At 42.4% G+C, this 15251-nt stretch overlaps 1 protein-coding gene across 1 annotated transcript in view; it reads left to right on the top strand.

Moving 5' to 3' along the window:
- The window catches only part of kiaa0930, a 504210-nt gene extending 489319 nt beyond the window's left edge, over window positions 1-14891 (top strand). Inside the window, exon 11 of the transcript XR_014600168.1 lies at window positions 14788-14891. The gene's annotated coding sequence lies outside the window, so the exon portion shown is untranslated. The remainder of the gene's footprint in view (window positions 1-14787) is intronic.
- Window positions 14892-15251: the final 360 nt, after the last annotated feature.

Below are 15251 nucleotides of genomic sequence, written 5' to 3'. Positions count from 1 at the left end.
ATATGTTGTTTTGATGCTCATATTAAATTAGGGAGTATTAAGTCGTTTTTTATTACAACATGCTTGGACACATGCACACATGACATCATCAGCTTGTGACGGGTGTTGCCCCCCTTGAGTAAAAGATTAATTATTCATAAGATTTAAAGAGGGCAATTAGAGGGCATATTCCTCTAAAAGAAAAAAAGAGCCTGTGTCAATAGTCACAAGCTCTTGTTTGCCTTTCTTTGGTTAAACATACAGTATAGTCGTTCTTATTTTGGGCATGTCATTACAGATGAATTGTTTTATTTCCTTTTTTAAACACAATAAAAGCTTATACGGTAGATTGGCTATTTTAGCCAAAAAAACAAGTATAGTGTAATACTGGAAATGATGATTGTTTCCCTTTAACAGTGTACAATGTGTACAAATCCTGATGAAAGTTTCTGGTTTGGGTATACAGGGCGCCGTGCCACATTATTAGCAAGTTGTGTGATGAACCAAATGTCTTTCCAAACTGAGGTTACATAACCAGACATTTACAGTACAGTATTGCCGCTGTCGAGCAAAAACATCTTCATACTTTATGAATACTTTTACTTTTGAATAAAATTCCACTTAGTTTTAGTCATATTTTAGTCATCTGAAATGTTTTAGTTGTTGTCTAGTTTTAGTCGAATAAATATCATAAGATTATAGTCGACTAAATCTGCAGTTGATTTAGTCGACTAAAATTTATTTTGGCTTGTAGATCGGCTATTTTCAGAGCGCAACACCCGAACACAACCAAACAAAAAACGAGTTGTCTTTTAGTTCTACTGGATCTCTTCTCCACTAGTTCCTCCCTAACATTTTAGTCTAGTTTTTATTTGTTGACGAAATTGTCAATATATTTAATCTTAGCTTTAGTCATTGTAGCTTAATTTTTATTTAGTTTTCGTCAGTGAAAAAAGGTAGTTGACGAACATTTTTCGTAATAGTTTTAGTCGACGAAATCAACACTAAAGCTCACAGCCAAATGTCTCTCCAAACTGAGGTTACATAACAGTACACAGTACAATAGTATATCTCTGGTGGAGCTTGTTTTTGGAGATGAGCTTTTGCGTTTGGACAGTTGCCGAGTTTAATTGGACAACTTTTGCAAAACACATACTGAGAGAGCTTTATTGCCGCCGTGCCAAAGTCGGGCCTCAACACGTATTGAGAAAGAACAAAAAAAAAGAGAGAGTAAAATAAAATAAAACAACACTGAGGTCTATCAACAGACACTTCATCAAACTTGTTTTGGAATCGCTATCGCTTTGCCAGTGAAACAACCATATTTCCTGGCCACTGCCTTTGCACGCCTCCCCGCTTTGGCACATTTATAGGCCACTAACTAAAGCCCTTTGCACTGGTCCCTGCGAGGGACATCAAAGGCGAGTATTTCAGCGCCGCAGAGGCACACAGTGGCTCTAATCTGCCCGCTTTACAACTCTAATACATCACAGTGAGGACGCCATTCCTCCATTGTGTCGCCGACTGCCACTGTCGGCGCAAAGCGCAAGCGTTTCTCTGAGACTAAATGATTGTGTCTTATATTATTGTTGAGGCTCGTCTCTGGCCTATATCCTTATACCCTGGTCCCTTATCTGTATCAGCTATGAATAAAAGATTATCCTCCACCAATTCAAACTTCCCCATGTCATGGTTCGGCTCATGTGTGGCTTGTCGTGATTCGAACCCTTGCTCCAGCCCATTATGGCCTATATGTGATCTAACGTCACAACAGAACAGTCGTAGCATTATCACTACCTTGCACTCTTCCCTACGTGCTTGCTTGTAGGCTAAAGATTATTGTATGGATGCGGATGATTGTAAAACAGGGGTTCCCATGCCAAGGATTCACAAATAGCCATAGCCTCTGGCTGCGGTCCTCTTATTGTGAATGAATGAATTAATGTTTTTATTACAATTACTTGACCCATCCCACATGGGATTATCAGACACATGAATTAAAAAATATATACTGTATATATACAAACATTCCAGTGTATACCCAACCAGAAACTCATACCACATACAGTACATACATTCATATACAGTATATATATACCTGCACATATAATATATAAAGTCAATAAAAGAAAATTCATCTATTATAAGTCATCCTTCTACTCCTATCCCAGTGATCCCACGCTTTACAAAGATATTCTGAAAATGTGAAATGACTCTAAATTAAAAAAAAAAAGAGTAGGAAAAGAGGGAGAAAATACCGGCCCCCACTTTCAAAACCTGTGTTGTAAAATATCAAAAATAAGCAAAGTCAGTCCTGAACTTAGACTTAGTCCAGCGGTTTGAATCAAAGGCTGTGTGAAGCCACATATGCTCACTCCGAATTAGCCGTGAACAGCATGGCATTCTTTCACAGAGGCGTTGCGATGACTCACTTCCACATTACTGGCCAGTGCAAGCGGTTTGCTGAGTGGGTCTCGCACGCACGCACACACACACACACACACACACACACACACACACACACACACACACACACACACACACACACACACACACACACACACACACACACACACACACACACACACACACACACACACACACACACAGAACCAGCTGTGTCCCACCTGCCAGGGGCAGGCTCATGGCTCAGACCCACCACCACATCTATAGGGCTTAAAGCACAACCATTCCCTGCTACCAGAGGATGGGGGGGTCAAACCCCTCAATGACTCACAAGGCTGCAGTAAATTACTCGTGTGTTTTGGGAGAGCTATAGAGCGGTGCAAGGGGGGGGGGGGGGGGGGGGGGGTTATGTGTCATGGCATCATTTCAGCCATGATGTGTCTCCTCCTCGTCCACTGGCTGAAGAACAAGGGGCCCATTGTGTTGTGTTTTTTATTTTTTTTGTGCTGGATTCATAGAGCCTGATAGAGTTTGATTCCAGGGTGACCCCATAGCCAAGTGGGTGGTCACCCCACTTGGCTTTTGGGGGTAACGTGTGTGTGTGTGTGTGTGTGTGTGTGTGTGTGTGTGTGTGTGTGTGTGTGTGTGTGTGTGTGTGTGTGTGTGTGTGTGTGTGTGTGTGTGTGTGTGTGTGTGTGTGTGTGTGCAGTATTATACTGTAAATCCCATTGAACTTCAAACTGAATTTTAATCATGTTAGGCTAATTGAAAACACACATTCCTGGCCTGGCCCGTAGCGTGACGGTCCAGGCACCTTGGGCTGCAATGGCAGTGTCGCGGGTTCGACTCCCGTTCCCGACGACCTTTGGTGCGTGTCACCTGCCCATCTCTCTCCCCATTTCCTGTCAGCCTACTTTCCCTATCCCTCTAAATAATAAAGGCATAAACCCCCCCCCCCAAAAAAAAGAAGAAAACACACATCCCTGGTTCTGGTGACTGATATTGTCCTTCTAATGTGTGAGGGGGCCATGTTTTTTTTTCTTCCTCTTTTGGGGGGAAAATGAAAAAATGGAATAAAATAAAATACAAGCTCTTACCAAAACCAGGGACGTGTTAACGTCTAAATATTGACTCAAGCAACTTGCACACAAAAGCCAGAGTAGACATTAAAATGATCCCAGAAGTTTTTTTTTAATTGAACTACCCCTTTACCATTACTATGCTATGCTTGTTGATACCGTACAATTACTACGGAAACTACTCGGAGCAGCGGAGAAATGTTAATAGTGAACAGTCTCTCAGAAGTACACCTCTGCATCATAAATACAGGCACGCGCCTAAAATGAGGGAAATAGTTCAAAACGTCCTAGAAGAATGGATAAAGCTAGCGGTGATTGTGTGTCTTGTGGCCTTGGCTTTTAACCCATTACGACCGGGTACGGTCTGTGTGTCATTTTAAGATTTCTTTGGGATATTCAAAAATAGCAGATATACAAGCTCAAAGCTCGGTGCCACGCTTTGAGCTTGTATATCTGCTATTTTTTTTTAATCTTGAAAATGTGCGCACATCTTTGAATGTATATCTTTTTTAGTCATTTTTGTAACTCAAATCTTTGCTTCTGGGGATTCCACAAATGTCTTCTAAATCCTAACAGTTTTTTTTTTAAACTGTTGCTTTAATCAGTGGTTCTCAAACTTTTTCATGTCAAGGACCCCAAAAATGATATGTATTTGGCCGCGGACCCCCATCTCAAAATATGTTATTCCAAGGACCCCCGCAAGCAATTTTTTTAGTTAAAAATGTTTGCTTTAAAGTTAAACAATATATATATATAAGATTTGCACAAAATGTTCACAATTTTTCAAAAATAGCAGATCTACAAGCTCATAGCGCGGCACTCGGTGATGTCTTTAGCTATTTTTGAATAGCTAAAGACATCTAAAAGTGACACACAGATGCGTTCCCGGTCTTAATGGCTTAATCCGGAGCCTGAGTCTCATTTCATCTTCAGAATAGAACTCTCTCCCCCACCCAGTGTCAGACAATACCGTGGCAAATAGAAAATCCCTTCGGCACTGAAGTGTGTGGGTTTAACAAAGTGAAGTTCTATTGTCCAACAAAAAGAACAATAGATACCGCTCACTACAGAGGCAGTCAGAGAGAGAGAGAGAGAGAGAGAGAGAGAGAGAGAGAGAGAGAGAGAGCTGCCTGTCAGTAACTGACAGGCATGGAAGCAAGGGCGTCGATACTGTGGGTGCCCCAGGAGAAATGACGAGCAACCATCACAAACTCATCACAACAAATGAAAAAGAAAAAACCTACATTTTTTTTTGACAAAAAAACCCCGCAAATGTTCATGTGATCATTGACATACGCAAGATATACTTTTGGCTGAGGGGGCGGAGCCAAAAGTACACCTTGAAGGGGGGGGGGGACTTTTTTCTTATTTCCACACAACAGCTCTAAGGTGTATTAAAGACATAGTTCAATGTTGAAAATGAGTGGTATTCCCCTTTAAGTACAGTACTTGAGTAATTCTGCTTAGTTCCTTTCCTCCACTGCTGCTGTAGGTGTAGAAGGAACAGAACTTGGAGAGAGAGAGAACCATTTTGTTGCTCTCGGACAGAAACCTTGTATCTTCATACTTAAAGAACCTGTTTTCAAAAGGAACGTTTTTGGACTTACAAGGTTTCCGCCCAGACAGCAAACGATATCCCGTCCCCACGGGGCCAATCTGTCCCTTTCACCTCAGATTAGCGGTCGGTGAGCCTGATTTATGCTTTGTTGTGCAATCGTGTCGCGTGGCCGAGAACAACAGACCTACAAGCTCACAATGCGTCGCCTCCGCGACGCATCGTGAGCTTGTAGGTCTGCTGTGCTCGGCCGCGAGACACCGTCCGCGCGACGAAGTATGAAATTGGCCTTAGAAATGCATCAAGCTTTCCACCAAGGGCAAGGAGACGGATTTTAGCAACGCATTTTTGGGGAACTGGGAACCCCCCCACCCCGACAAGCACTCGGCATTGTAGGCATTACATTTAGTTGAGGCATTCAATTTAGTTTGACTCAGTTCCACAGACAAATATTGTGAAAATAGCAGATCTACAAGCTCACAGCGCCTCGCAGTGCGAGGCGCTGTGAGCTTGGTCGGCTATTTTCAACATTTTTGCCTCATTCTTATATATTTAGAAAATTTGGCCAATGTTTGACCAGTTTTTATAGTATAGTTTGTTGATTACTTTTGATGCAGTAATGGTCTTTTTTATTTTCTTTCTTCCTTTTCATTTGAGGTCTTAAAAAAAAAGTCTTAAAAGTCCTTGAATTGGGGGGCTAGAAGGTCCTGGGTTCGATTCCCGCCGGGGACGCTGTGGGCCCTGGGGCCGTGTCCTCTCCTACGCGTCATCAGTGCCCATACCTTAGGTGAGGTTGGCGAAAGGGCCCTTCTGTGTGGAGTTTGCATGTTCTCCACGTGTCCCCTAGGGTAGGTACCCTCACAAAAAAACATTCAGTAATCCTGGTCTCTATACTGCCACCCCCTGGTCAGCCGGGGCGCCTGATGGAGGGGAAAGGAACTGGTTGGAATAACGTGTTCCTTCCACGCGCTACGTCCTACCGGGGAAACTACCCCCATCAGGTGATGAGAAGCGGCCTGCTCACTCCTCATGCATTGAAGGAAGCATCAGCTCAGTTCTGGGCTCTCCCTAGGCTGGCAGAGGGAGAGTAGCGCCCATGATTACTGTACATAGGCAGTTGGCACTGGGTGAAAAAATGGGTCACTTCACTGTCATCTGGGGACCACCCCAAAATCGGTCCTGAATCACAGGTTGAGAACCACAGACTTACACTTTCAACTATTGTGCGACTCTGTAGTATTATGACAAAGTAGGGTTCATTTCCTGAAAAAAATACATACAAATGAAACGTTGAAACATGGAGATACAAGGTTTCTGCCCAACAACACAACGACATATGAGTCATACTGCATGCCAATAAGCTCTGTGTGGTGATTCAATGTTTGTCTCATAATCCTCCCAGCCAGGAACTCTTGATTTAGGGGAAAACGGTGCTAAATAATGCAACAAAATCTCCCGCTGTGAATGTTTGTTTAGGTTATTAAACTCAGCGAGCTTTCGGTAATTTGTGAAACTGAAGCAAATCCGAGCGACAAACAACATATTTCTGAGAGCACATTTCTGAGAGCACAATCAGTGGTGGAAAGTAACTAGGTACATTTACTCAAGTAGGCTAACTTAACAGTATTTGAGTAAAGTTTTGAGGTGCTTTTACTTTACTTGAGTGTTTCCATTTTAAACACTTTTTTACTTCTACTCCACTACATCTTAGAGGCAAATGTTGTACTTTTGACTCCACTACAATGATTGGAAAACTTTAGTTACAAGTGACTTTGCATATTTAGATTATTATTACAAAAACGACATTAACCGCCCTATTTCCTACTTCAGCTATTTGAAAATATTCATATTTCAACAACCTCAACTCAATATGTATAAAACCCTTCACTGTGCGCGGCAGACTTTGGCTGTTTGCGAGAAAACAATTTTCATGTTTAATGACCTCAGTAAAGCAAAGTGAATGGAGCATACAGCTCATTTTCTAGGTCCTGTGGTCTTTGGAATAGAGATGGGTGAATATGAGATTAAACTTCATTGATCCCCGTGGGGAAATTCTGTTTATTAGATATGTTCCTTATCAGGGACGTGCACAGATAGACTCTAGGTGGTGCTAGAGCACCTGCCCTTTGCCCTCTTGACCAGAAGTGCCCTTTTGAAAAAAAGGGCACTTTTTTTTTTTCCCAGTTTACAACAGGGGTCTTCAACAGGGGGTCCGGGACCCCTAGGGGGTCCTCAGAGTTACTACTGGGGGTCCGCCAAATCTTTATGTGATATGATTTTTCTTTTTACCATAACCACTCGAAACCTAGCATCCCTTTTCTGAGGAGAACTTTAGCCAAAAATAGCAGATCTACAAGCCCACAACGCCTCACGCTGCGAGGCGTTGTGGGCTTGTAGATCGGCTATTTTTGGCAAAGAGGTATAGGTGTAGAGGGAAAAACGAGCAGACCAAGTCAACAAAAAAAGTATAATTTACTTGAGCACCTGCCCCTCTGTGTGTCTGTGCACGCCACTGTTCCTTATGTTCCAATAATATAATAAAGCAACAGTCTAACAACAAAGACAGCAAGAGGACAGTATCAGAAAGTAGTGACAAAAAGAAAAGAGAAGCATTGCAGTGACACATCTGAAGGTTACGAAAGGAAGAATATTACTCATCAAGCAAGCTGACAAATGCTGACCGAGAGACGTCCCACTCACTTTAACCACTTAAAGGGTAAGACCACTTTGGTAGAGGTTTGGGTTGTGTAGTTACCTTGCCATGATGTAACTCCAAAGGTGGGCAGAAAATCAAAAATAATTGCTACATTGATTAGAAATTGATAATTCAAAAAAGGCTCCTCATTGACTTACATTGTACAGTAAAACAGCTCTCAAAGTCACTCTTTTAGCACATAAATGAACCCAAACATAGCTGATTCAGGCAATATAGAGCATCACCAAACCCAGTACTGTTTGTTTTTTTTATAAAAATGTCAACTTCCTGTTGATTTTACTGGATCCAGATCCGTGGATCCAGTCCAGGTTTTCTACTTATTAAAATGGCAAAATCAACAGGAAGTTGACATTTTTATAAAAAAAAAAAAACAGTACTGGGTTTGGTGATGTTCTATATTGTCTGAATCAACTTTGTTTGCGTTTGTTTACATGCTTAAAGAGTGACTTTGAGAGCTGTTTTACCGTACAATGTAAGTCAATGAGGAGCATATTTGGAATTATCAATTTCTAATCAATGGAGCAATTATTTTTTATTTCTTGCCTACCTTTGGAGTTACATCATGGCAAGGTAACTACACAACCCACACCTCTACCAAAGTGGTCTTGCCCTTTAAGACCTGAGGCCGATTCTAGGCTGTCTTCTAAATCTTAACAGTTTTTTTGAAAAAACATATGTTGCTACATCAGTGGTTCTCAAACCTTTTCATGTCAAGGACCCCCAAAACTATATGTATTTGGCCGCAGACCCCCATCTCAAAATATTTTGTTCCAGGGACCCCCCAGAAGCAAAGATCTGAGTTACAAATGTTAACTTTAAAAATATATATATTCAAAGATTTGTAAATAATTTCCTGATTTTTCAAAAATAGCAGATCTGCAAGCTCATAGCGCGGCATTCAGCTTGTATATCTGCTATTTTTTAACAGCCAAAGAAATCTAAAATGACACAGATGCGTTCCCGGTCTTAATGGGTTACCAATTAAACCCTAGACTTAGTAAAGTCAACTTGAATTGGCTCTGTACTTTGACAGATTTTTCTCCCTCTACACCAAATCTCTTTGCCAAAAATAGCCAATCTACAAGTTCACAACGCGTCACATCGTATTGTATAAGCTACATTGTAGCTATTTTCAGCTAATGTTCCCCCCAGAATATGGATGCTGGGGGTCCCAATTTGCATCACTCTCGACTTGCATCATCTAGTGTAAAAAAAAAATGGATATTTTAAGTGGGTCACTTCAGTGTGAATGTTGACCCACCTAGAGAGAACGGACGGCCCCGCCCCCACCTATCCATTCAATGAAGTTGCTCTCCCAGCCCATGAAGAACCCAGAAGCGCTTTACAGAGATTGTACATTATACATTCACCCATTCACACACACTCATTCACACTTATTCATTCATTCACACACCGATGGCGGAGGAGACCATGCAAGGCACCAACCTGCACATCAGGAGCAATAGGCTCTATGCACAGCAGCCATATTATCACTTCCTTCACAGGTGTTACCAATGATACTAATGAAGGCTCTGTTCCATTTAGTGTAGAACAGTGGTTTCGACGACCCCCATAACTCTGAGAGTGTACAAATGGAACCAAATGGACCCGTAAGGTCATTTGGTTCTATTTGTACACTCTCAGAGTTACACACCCGTAAGGGGCCATTTGGAAGCCCATGAGGGTCCCTGGACCCCAACTGTAGACCCACTGGTGTAACAGAGTGTTTCCAGTGAGCCAACATGCACAATATCAGCACCCTGACTCTGTTTGACCAGAATGGAACAGAGCCTTCATTAGTATCATTGGTAACACCTGTGAATGTCTTCATAAAATGGCTGCTGTGAATAGAGCCTATTAGGGGTTCAGCGTCTTATTAGGGGTTCAGCATCTTAGAAGTACCCTCAATCATCCGCATTTGAGCCAAGGAAGCTATAATTAAGGAAAGGACACCAATGTAATTTTCTCCGGCCGTCAGATTCGTCGCACTGGGTGGCAAACCGCAGCCGGGAGTTCGATGGAATACATTGGAGTCAATGACGGCCAGGTGGAACAGCTTATAAATAATCACTATTTCTGAACGATTGAGACCTTTATAAGATACTCGGTCTTAATTTACAGGAATAGTGATTATTTAAGCTGGACCACATGGCCCTCATCGACTCCAATAATGTATCCAACTCCCGGCTGCAGTTTGCCACCCAGTGCGACAAATCTGCCGGATGGAATTGCTGGAAAGAGAAAATGACGTCGGCGTCCTTTCCTTAATTTACCTTTGTTGATTTGAGCACCACATTTTGGTGCTCAAAAGGCTCGGACGACTTGAGCACCGAGCAGGCGCACTTTCAAACGGTTCTGGGGGCTCGTTTGGAGCGTGCCCTGCATTTGGAACGACGTCATATGGGAGCAGAGTATGAGAGTATGCCAACTGGCATCGACTTTAAAAAAAAAAAAATTGTCAAAAATGATCATGAATATTCAGAACAGAACAGCGCACAATTAGCCCGGACATCTGCTGCTGCTCTCCACTGCCTTTCTGTCTGTCTCGTCAAACACTCGATCACACACACACACACACACACACACACACACACACACACACACAATGCAGAGAGAGACGAGAGGAGCACAGAACAAGCTTACGAACAAAGGCCAGGACACATTGATCAGAGTTACGGAAACAGTCGATCTACAAGCTCACCTGAGCTGTACCTCAACTCCTTGTTCTTTTTTCAGAAACTATGAACCCTGATCTCGCTCTTCTGGTCATAATAGGCGAACATTCGCTGAAAATAGCTACCGCATGAATGCTGCTTGCGTTTTTAACGTCTGAACTGAGCGAGCGCGTGTGTGTGTGTGTGGGTGCGTGTGCGCCATAGACTGTATAAATGAGATGGACGAACCCCCTCCGCTGCTTTCTACAGACCGAAAATGAAGCCTTTGCTGCAAGACTGTAGGTCCGCCATCTTTCAATACGCGTCAGAATGAGTTCAGACCATTATTGGTTGGGTAACTTGTCAATCAAGAGCGGGGGGGCGGGGAATGAATGCTATTGGTTGTGTAGCGTGTCAATCAAATCATCCCGCCCCTCCTAGAGAATAGCCTACTTTATCGTCAATTTTATAATAAATAGAACCATAATTTAGCAAAACGCATATCCTGATGATTGAAAGGAGACTTTAAACTAGCGACTGGAAGCATATAGAATTTATGACAATTTTTATTACAGTAAGAAAATCTAGTCTAAAGTTTGTCAAAAAACCCATTCACTTGCGCTAAAATAAATTCTTTCTGAACCCACAGGTCGGCGCAGGGTAAAACAGCGCCACTCTGGCCATTTTGTCGGCCTCATCGTAAATATCTTGGTACTGTTGTAAACACACTGTTTTCATTTTTCACAAGATGCAAAGTTACTAAATAAACCCTCCATTCGACCCGAGTTGCAACTGTATTTGGTGAGCTCTCGTTTCCCTACACAGAATATCTTCGCCAGAAATAGCCGAGGCTAGTAGATCGGCCTGTAGATCAGCCTAGATCGGATATATTGGTTAGCTTGTAGTTTCGGCTATTTCTGGCGAATGTTCCCCCCAGAAGGGTGTTGGGTTCTAGGGATTAACCATTGTCGTCGTCCCCCCATCATTTGTCCCACTGTTAGTGATGTCAATTGATCCTGTGTTACTTGTAAGTTGTAACCAAATGTAATTATACCTAACAGCGCCCCACAATCAGACATCCACACACGGGAAAACCAATTCCTGTTAAGGGGATAATAATTACTTGTCAAACTGAAGCTTTTATCTTACTACTATATTACAGGAGAACGTTTGTGCAGTTTGTGAGTCCGGGGGTCCCTCAGCAGGCCAGTAGTTCAACTGCCCCCGAACTTGACTGGGTGTATGATGTTCCAGGGACCCTCCAGAAAAAAGATATATATATTTTAAAAAATATATATTTTTTAAATGTTTGCACAAAATAATGTTCAAGATTTTTCAAAAATAGCAGATGTACAAGCTCACTCGGTGCCGCACTATGAGCTTGTATATCTGCTATTTTTTAATATGAGAGTGGCTTTCAGGTAGGAAGGGACCAAACACCCGAACAAGGGTGCTTTTTTCCCCCTAGTAGTATATCTAATGACCTGTCTTTGCTGTAAATCTTATGTGACAACCTATTACTGTAACTTTGCGTGAGAATTCCCTGCAGTCATCTGTTAACATTCACCCCACGTGCAAACGCAGATATACATACAGCTCTGTCCCTACTGCACCACCAAATGGATTGATTACAAATAAAGCAATTTAATGCTGCATTGAACTTTTATGGGAGCTTTTAATCGTGTTAATAAAACAAAAAGGCATGCCAAATGATTTAGCAACATCTTGAAATGGGGACCCACGATCACGATCCATGGAAGAAAGCAGAAAAACTGCAGGGAAAAAAAGGTTAGTGAGATGCATTGATGATGGAGAGAGAGGGAGAGGAGAAGAGGATCTCAGTTGGTAGTTACATCATGGGAAGTTCCCCCAGTAGCCTAAACCAGTGGTTATCAAACTTTTTCATGTCAAGGACCCCAAAAATGATATGTATTTTGGTCGCGGACCCCCATCGCAAAATATTTTGTTCCAGGGACCCCCAGAAGTGAAGATTTGATTAACAAATGTTCGGGAGAAGTTTCCACGGGAGAAGAGCCTGATAGTTGAAGGCTCTGCCTCCAATTCTACTTTTGGACCATTCTAGGAACCACAAGTGAACCTGCATTATAATGTTAATTGCACAAAAGGCATCGTTGTTACTACTAGGGATGGGAATCGAGAATCGATTCTATCAAGTTATTGAGAATCGAAAATCAATAAGGTTTTGGCTCATCAAATCTCTTATAAATTTTAGTTGGTCCTGAACATGACATATGTCTCGAGAGACAAAAGTCATATCATTGAAATCAAATCACGGCTTATGTTCTAATACAGCTTTTGACTTCTTCTTGCCAACTACCGGTTAACACAAGGAACATGAATCTAATGGCTTGCATGTGCATATTGCTTCAATGTTGCGCATCAATTGAAGCCAACAAACAAGCTCTACCTTTGATTGTCTGCGGACATTAAATGAAAGTGATAGAGTGCCCCAGATTATAGCACCAATTTCCACACAACTACCAATAATGGAAAAGGATCGATAGCGGGATCGATAAGGAATCGTATTGATGAGCAGGATCGACGGGATACAAATCGATAAAAAAAGAACGATCTCCATTGCTAGTTTGTAACGTTGGCCTGGTTGTCAGCACAGCATGCTCAGCAGACTGCTCTCCTCTGGACGTATTCCCTCATAGTGAGGGGGACCCGTCCAGGCAAGCATGTTAAAAATCATGACATGAGCTGAAAAGCGTGTTAACCCCATTTAGACCCGGAACTGTGTCATTTTTAGATTTGAGCTAAAAAGCATTATTTTACACTTTGGCTATTCAAAAATAGCAGATCTACAAGCTCATAGCGCGGCACCGAGTGCCGCGCTACGAGCTTGTACATCTGCTATTTTTGAAAAATCTTGAAAATGTGAGCAAATCTTTGAATATATATATTTTCAAAGCGAACATTTTTAACTCAAATCTTTGCTTCTTGGGGTCCCTGGAACAAAATATTTTGATGGGGGTCCGCGGCCAAATATATATCGTTTTGGGGGTCCTTGACATGAAAAATATTGAGCACCACTGATATAGAAACATACGTTTTTCAGAAAAGTTGCGATTTAGGAGACATGTAGAATCGGCTTCAGGTCTCAATGGGGTTAACCCATTGAGACCTGAGGTTCCCATTCTACAAAATGTCTTCTAAATCCTAATAGTTTTCTGAAAAACGGCCAGCCAAGAAAAAGCGCTCAGATCCTTCAGTCAACGGCGGATCGGAGAGAATACGTGGAGCGGAGGAGAAGAAATGGGAGTATAGCAGAGAGGAGGAGAAGATAGGGGAGTATAGCAGAGAGGAGGAGAAGATAGGGGAGTATAGCAGAGAGGAGGAGAAGATAGGGGAGTATAGCAGAGAGGAGGAGAAGATAGGGGAGTATAGCAGAGAGGAGGAGAAGATAGGGGAGTATAGCAGAGAGGAGGAGAAGATAGGGGAGTATAGCAGAGAGGAGGAGAAGATAGGGGAGTATAGCAGAGAGGATGGTGGGTAGAAACCAAGAGTCTGTGATGGGCATGCTGTACGCTGGGCTGTCAGTCAGTCAAGGACGGAGCAGTCAGGAGAATCCTTCCACTCACTGTTGTTGTTTTTTTCTCACACTATCAGTGGCGTAAGGTAATTAAGTACATTTGCTCAAGTACTGTACTTATAAGTAGTACTTTTACTCCACTACATCTCAGAGGCATGTTTTGCCTCTTTATTCCACTACAATTATTTGAAAACTTTAGTTACTAGTTACTTTGTAGATTTTATTATTGTTACACAACATATATTAACCGCTTCAGCTCTGCATACATTTCGGCCATTTGAAAATAGCCGATCTACAAACATGTGATACTTTTACTCAAGTAAAGAAACTTGAGTACTTCTACCACCACTGCATATTGTATAGTATTACCACCTAATGCTGTGTACAGCACACTTCTGAAGACATACAACCACGCAGGCACTGTTCTCCAGACCAAGCGCTGAGAAGCTTTTATGGCATGGCTCCACAGGAAGCCATAGCCATCTATAAGTGTCTGTCTGTCTGTCTGTCTGTCTGTCTGTCTGTCTGTCTGTCCGCCCGTCTGTGATTGTCCAGAGATAATCCCGCAAACCGCTGGACCGACGAGAGCCAAATGTCTTGTACATGCATATTCTTTTTGAATATTTGTAACATTTGTAATATTGACTTAAGGCAATGAATGGGGCTGGGATCAGGCTAAAATATTCCTCATATTTGGAGTCATACATAGATCAGTGGCTGTCAAGCTGACTCCGCCAGATGGAAGAGGCTTCACACACTTGTTTCACAGCTTACTTCCATCTGGGACCTCGGTAGCAAAACCGCTGCAAGACGGCGGTCCATTTTTTCAAGCTACTTGGCAGGTGATTGGATGGGACCGTCTGTCTATCACCTCACCATCTGGGCGTGCTAACTCTAACCAATCATATTGACGTGTCTACATGACGTATAGTAGCTGCACCAGCAGTAGTTCTTTTGTATACTATTCAACCATGATGAATAGTGAAAGAACTACTGTACAACGCAATAAGCGCTTCTCGATGGCGTCACATCCGGTCTCCCCAAGATCCCGCCCCTGGCCCGCCGCTGATTGGTCCGAACCAGGAGCGGTTCGGTGTAAGCTCCAATCTCTGTGCGATCCCAGATGGAGGCTGTATTGTGAACCTGTGAACTCAATACCACCCCAAAACCTTTTCAGATGCGAACAAATACACACAGAATGTCACAAATCACATTTTTGAAAAATGTGAAATAATTCAGAACGTTCTAAACGGAACAAATATTCTCTCTCCCCCCTGGCAGGACACCTTTTTCAAATACATTACAA

Source organism: Gymnoscopelus microlampas (assembly GCF_963454915.1).
Source record: "Gymnoscopelus microlampas genome assembly, chromosome: 23".
NCBI lineage: Eukaryota > Metazoa > Chordata > Actinopteri > Myctophiformes > Myctophidae > Gymnoscopelus > Gymnoscopelus microlampas.
The sequence above is the reverse complement of the archived record's forward strand: the minus strand, read 5'-3'. Positions and strand labels throughout refer to the sequence as shown.